The sequence below is a fragment of the Eumetopias jubatus genome, unplaced genomic scaffold (assembly GCF_037043125.1).
Source record: "Eumetopias jubatus isolate StellerSeaLion01/CBP00866 unplaced genomic scaffold, mEumJub1_p1.0 scaffold_4, whole genome shotgun sequence".
Taxonomy (NCBI): Eukaryota; Metazoa; Chordata; class Mammalia; order Carnivora; family Otariidae; genus Eumetopias; species Eumetopias jubatus.
Genome location: NW_028274810.1, coordinates 5,185,588 through 5,190,433, shown reverse-complemented (window position 1 = coordinate 5,190,433; position 4,846 = coordinate 5,185,588). Strand labels below are relative to the sequence as shown.

General features: G+C 47.8%; 2 non-coding genes across 2 annotated transcripts; both read left to right on the top strand.

Annotated features, from left to right (window-relative positions):
• Nucleotides 1-219: 219 nt before the first annotated feature.
• Nucleotides 220-291, top strand: TRNAQ-CUG (transfer RNA glutamine (anticodon CUG)). The gene has a single exon. It is a non-coding gene; the product is annotated as a tRNA-Gln (tRNA).
• Nucleotides 292-4,535: 4,244 nt separating this feature from the next.
• TRNAN-GUU (transfer RNA asparagine (anticodon GUU)) lies at nt 4,536-4,609 on the top strand. Its single transcript has one exon. It is a non-coding gene; the product is annotated as a tRNA-Asn (tRNA).
• Nucleotides 4,610-4,846: the final 237 nt, after the last annotated feature.

Below are 4,846 nucleotides of genomic sequence, written 5' to 3'. Positions count from 1 at the left end.
ACCTGGGGGAGGCCTAAAAAGCCAGTCCCTGTGGCTAACCCGCAAACGGACTTGATCTCGTTCCCGGACACGCGGGCCCAGCGAGCGGCAGGGAGAACGTGAGGCCCGGCGACTCCTTGCGGGTGGAGGAGCCGAGCTCCAACCCCTGAGGCGAGAAGAGCCCGGCGGAGGAAGGCGGTGTGTGCACACCTCCGAGAGTCGGGGCGCCGTGCCTCCGGTGGTTCCATGGTGTAATGGTGAGCACTCTGGACTCTGAATCCAGCGATCCGAGTTCAAGTCTCGGTGGAACCTTCCTCCTGTGCGCCCAGCCGCAGCCACCTTTTACTCTCCTTTGCAATACCCAGCGAGTGGCACGTGCCTTCCCGCTCCCGCTGGTCCCCGTCCCGGGGAGGGAAACTCCGGGGGCGTAGCGCGCCCCTCCCGCCCCCCGGTGGGCGCCTCGCAGCCGCGTCCCCCGCGCTCCGCCGCCGCCTCCTCCTCCTCAGGAACCGGGGAACGAGAAGCCCGCGTCTCAGAGTGGCGCCCCCCTCCCCCCGACACTGCGGCCCCAGCCGGGGCACCGGGCCAGTGCCGCCCCTCGTCGGGGTCCCCCTCGGGCCTCGGGGTAAGAGGCGGCGGCTGCGGCCACTACATCCTGCACCGCGAGGGGCGTCCCGCCGCGCGTCCTGTAACTGCACCCACCAGCCTGCACGGGTAGAAAACGCTGTCAGTGCGAAACAGTGTTTCGTACCTCCGTCGTGCGGCGGCGAGACTGACGTTTCGGGTCCTGGGTCCAAGCACAAGGTTGGGTGCCTTTCATTTAATTTTCCTCGGATCCTTTCCCACCAGCTGTCAGGAGAATCCCGAGTCTCTGTTCAGGCCAGTAGGGGTCGCAGTTGTCCTAAACTTTGTACTTCAGTGTGGGGCGTCTCCGCAAACCCTAAACCGCGGGAAAGGGAGATTCTGGCTGGGGATTCTCTGGGCCTCAGCTGCGGCCGCCCTCGGGGCTCCCCCTTCTTCCTGCCTGGATCTACTCCAAGAAGATACCATAGGAAAAGAGGACCATGATTTTTCCTTCTATTCACAGAGTCTTTGTAGTTTTCAAGTGTTTGTAGATAAAAGCAGATTCTCATTTTGTTGGTCTGGAATGGCAGAGAGATAGAGACCTAAGAAGAACTAAATATACTTTGTATAAGTACCGTAAAGTTAGAGGAATAAGACTACCCATTTTAAGACTTACTATAAAGCTTCAGATAACAAGATATTGTGGATAAGCAAAGGGATAGACACACAGACCAATGAAACAGAGCAGAGGGGCCAGAAATAGGACTACAGAAATATGTCCAGTTGATTACTGACAAAGGTGTAAAAGCAATTCAGTGAAGAAAGACTTTTTTCTTTTCAACAAATTGTGTTGGCATAATTGGAATTTCTTCACATAATCCATGTGAAGAAAAATTTCACCTAAACCATACAGTTTATACAAAAAAATGAACTCAAAATGGAGCACAGGGTAAATGTTTTATAGAAGAAAATCTTCATGACATGGGGTTAGGCAGTGTTCTTAGGTAAGTCATCAAAAGTTCTATCCAGAAAAAAAGAAAAATAAATAAATAAATTGTACTTCATTGAAATTAAAAATGTTTTCAAAAAAACAGCTAAGAGAATGAAAAGTTACAGATTGAGAAAAAAATTAACAAATCACAAATATGACAAAAGGCTGGTGACAAGAATATATAAAGAAATCTTAAATTAACAATAAGGAAACAAACAATAATGAAAAAGTAGACAAAAGACATGAACAGACTTCCTTAGAGGATATAGGCACATGAACATCATTAGACATTAGGGAAATGCAAATTGAAACCATAATGAAATACCATTACACACCTACTAGAATGACAGTACCAAGTGTCTGGGATAAGGAGTAACCAGGCAGTTTCTCATAAAGTTAAGCATACAAGTACTATATGATCTAGCATACTTGGGTTGCCAGGAATTTGCCTTAAAGAAATGAAAACTAACGTTCATACAAAAATCTCTACAGGAACATTCATAGCTACTATATTTGTAAGAGCAGAAGCTACAATCATCAAATATGGTTCAAAGGGTTAACTGATAGACAAAACAGTGGTATAGCCACTGGATGGAATACTGTGCAATAAAAAGGAATTGTTGATGTACACAACAACTTAAAGGAATCCCAACTTCACCATTCGGAGTAAAAGAAGCCAGTCTGAAAAGGCTGCATACTATATGCTTCTTATGACATTCTCAGAAACATAGAACTATAGTGAACAGATCAGTGATTGCAAGGGCTTATGTTTGCTGCGAGTTCTAAAAGTAACAAGAGAGCACAAAGAAGTTTTTGGTGAGATGAAACTGTATGTATTCTAATTATGGTGGTGACTATACAAATCTACATATACGTTAAAATTTATGGAAAATTTGTACCAAAAGATAAGGTCCATTTCACTATGATAATTAAGACATCTGCAGAAGTCATACACTACAGACTGAACAAGCTAGATGTGAAAGCTGGGATTTTTGTCTTCTACCTAATAGTAGCAAGAATTCGCTTTCCAAGGCAATGCTGGGTGCTTTTCTTCAGTCTTACCCATAAATTAAAGTGAGTGGTTCCGGGTGTACGCTCTTTCTTTCCTCAAAGCGGGTCGGCCTCGCCTCTCGGGGAGGGGGTGAGGGCGGGCACTGCGTGCGCTGCAGACCTAGGCTGAGGGCGAATTTCGGCCTTTCCCCAAGTTAGGCAGGTCTCTGCTCCCTGTCGTGAGCTGAGGCTGGGAGTTCCGCCACGTGGAAGCGCGAGAGCCCGATTCAACTGTTCGCAGTCTCCAGTTTCATAGAGGGAAATCGCACCATACCGCCGGCTTTACTGGGGTCGGGGGTTGTTTAAAGAGAAAAATAGCGAGTTGGATAACGTCATAAGCCGTATTAAAGCCAAGGTTACTAGGGTCGCAACGCGGACTGCTAACCACTGTACCATCAGCGCAGGCCAACGACAACCTGCTGCGCTGTGGTTGAGACCTATTAACTGACCTAAATAGCCTCAACGTTTTTTTAACTGTTTTTTCTTTCAGTGGCTAGTGTTGGTGTCTCTCAGCTTTCTTTTCACTCCTCCTCCCTTTTTGCTCGTTCTCATACTCCAGAATGCCCTCACTCCCACCCACTTCCTTCTCCTCTTCAGCTCTCCTCGTCACCTTTCTCCCTGCGCCCACCCGCGTCCCCTACGCTGAGGCCGCCGCACTGTCCTGGGTGGGGAGCTCAGTGACGTTCTAAGTGGTGTCTGTCCTCTAGAGGTTCCCACGATCCGGACCTTAACCTGGTTCTAAATCAGTTTCCAGTATAAAGATATTAAAGAATGGCGCCTGGGTGGCTCAGATGGTTAAGCGTCTGCCTTTGGCTCGGGTCATGGGATCGAGCCCCGCATCGGGTTCCCTGCTCCTTGGGAGCCTGCTTCTCCCTTTGCCCCTCTCTCTCTCTTTCTCTGTCTCTCATGAATAAGTAAATAAAATCTTAAAAAAAAAAAAAAATGGCCGGCTTTCACGTTTTCCCATTCAGGGGATTCTCCAGGACTAAAATTAATAGTTCAAGGTGAAATTCTTGGCGCTTCTCCTGTCCCCTCCAGGCCCCTGCGGCGGAATGGACTCCTTCACGGAGCATTTATTGGGCGCCTACTAAGTGCCAGGCAATATTGTAAGCGAGGGAGCTGCATTGTGAGGAAACCCAAGGTCCCTGCCCCCATGGAGCTATCACATCTAGAGGCATCCAGGGGGTTAGCGCGGTGGAGGCACTGCTGATTCTGGTTCTTCACCGCGCGCGCGCGCGCCAGCCCGCCCGCCCCCCGCGATCTGGAGGGACTCGCGAGGAGCGGGACAGATGAAGTGGAGCAAAGAACTGGAAATGGATGACTTCAAACAGAGAGGCTGCGGTTGTCACCCGGGCACCTGATGTTTGATCCTGGGAGTTCTCCACTCATTCGGGCTCCAAGTCATCGCCCAAATTTAGGTACCCACACGACTCTTGGCCTCAATGTCTCCCGCGCCCTCAGGCTTCTGGAGCGGGGAGGGAGGTTAGGCAAAACAGAAGAGTTGAGGGTGCCCTAGCTTGGGCACAAAGAACACTTCTCTGTACCTCTGTACAATGAGACCATTATGTATACTTCGCCCCCACCTCGTTTTACTGAGATTGAAATGAGATACAGCACTTTATAAGTTATAAAGTTATATAAGATACATAGCGTAATGACTTGACTTACATACATTGTGAAATGATTACCACAAATTTGGTGAACATCCATCATCTCTATAGATAAAAACATTTTAAAATGTATTTTTTCCTTTTGATGACTCATAACAACTACTTAACAACTTTTAAATATACTAGAGTATATAGTATATATACAGCAGGGTTAACGATAGCCCTCATGTTGTGCATTATGTCCCCAGTATTCATTTCTATTATAACTAGATTTTGAGGGACATGAAACCATTATGTATATAATACAATTGACCAACAGCTTACACAGCACTTCACCGCCTGTCTCTGTGGCGCAATCGGTTAGCGCGTTCGGCTGTTAACCGAAAGGTTGGTGGTTCAAGCCCACCCAGGGACGTTTGTGTTTTCTGGCGAAGCTAGCTTTCAAAGTCTTTCTATTTCTCTTCGGGATACCAAATTTATGCTTTTATTTCCCAGGCACCACCAGCATCGAGTGCCCCTTTGAGGAAAAAGTTTTGGAGATCCAGAGCATACCTAATCTACACCCGCCCTTACATCTTCCCCCACTTTTCAGAGGCTGGTTTACAGTTTAGCCAATTCGGAACATTGTAAATCCCTAAAATGGAGAACAAGA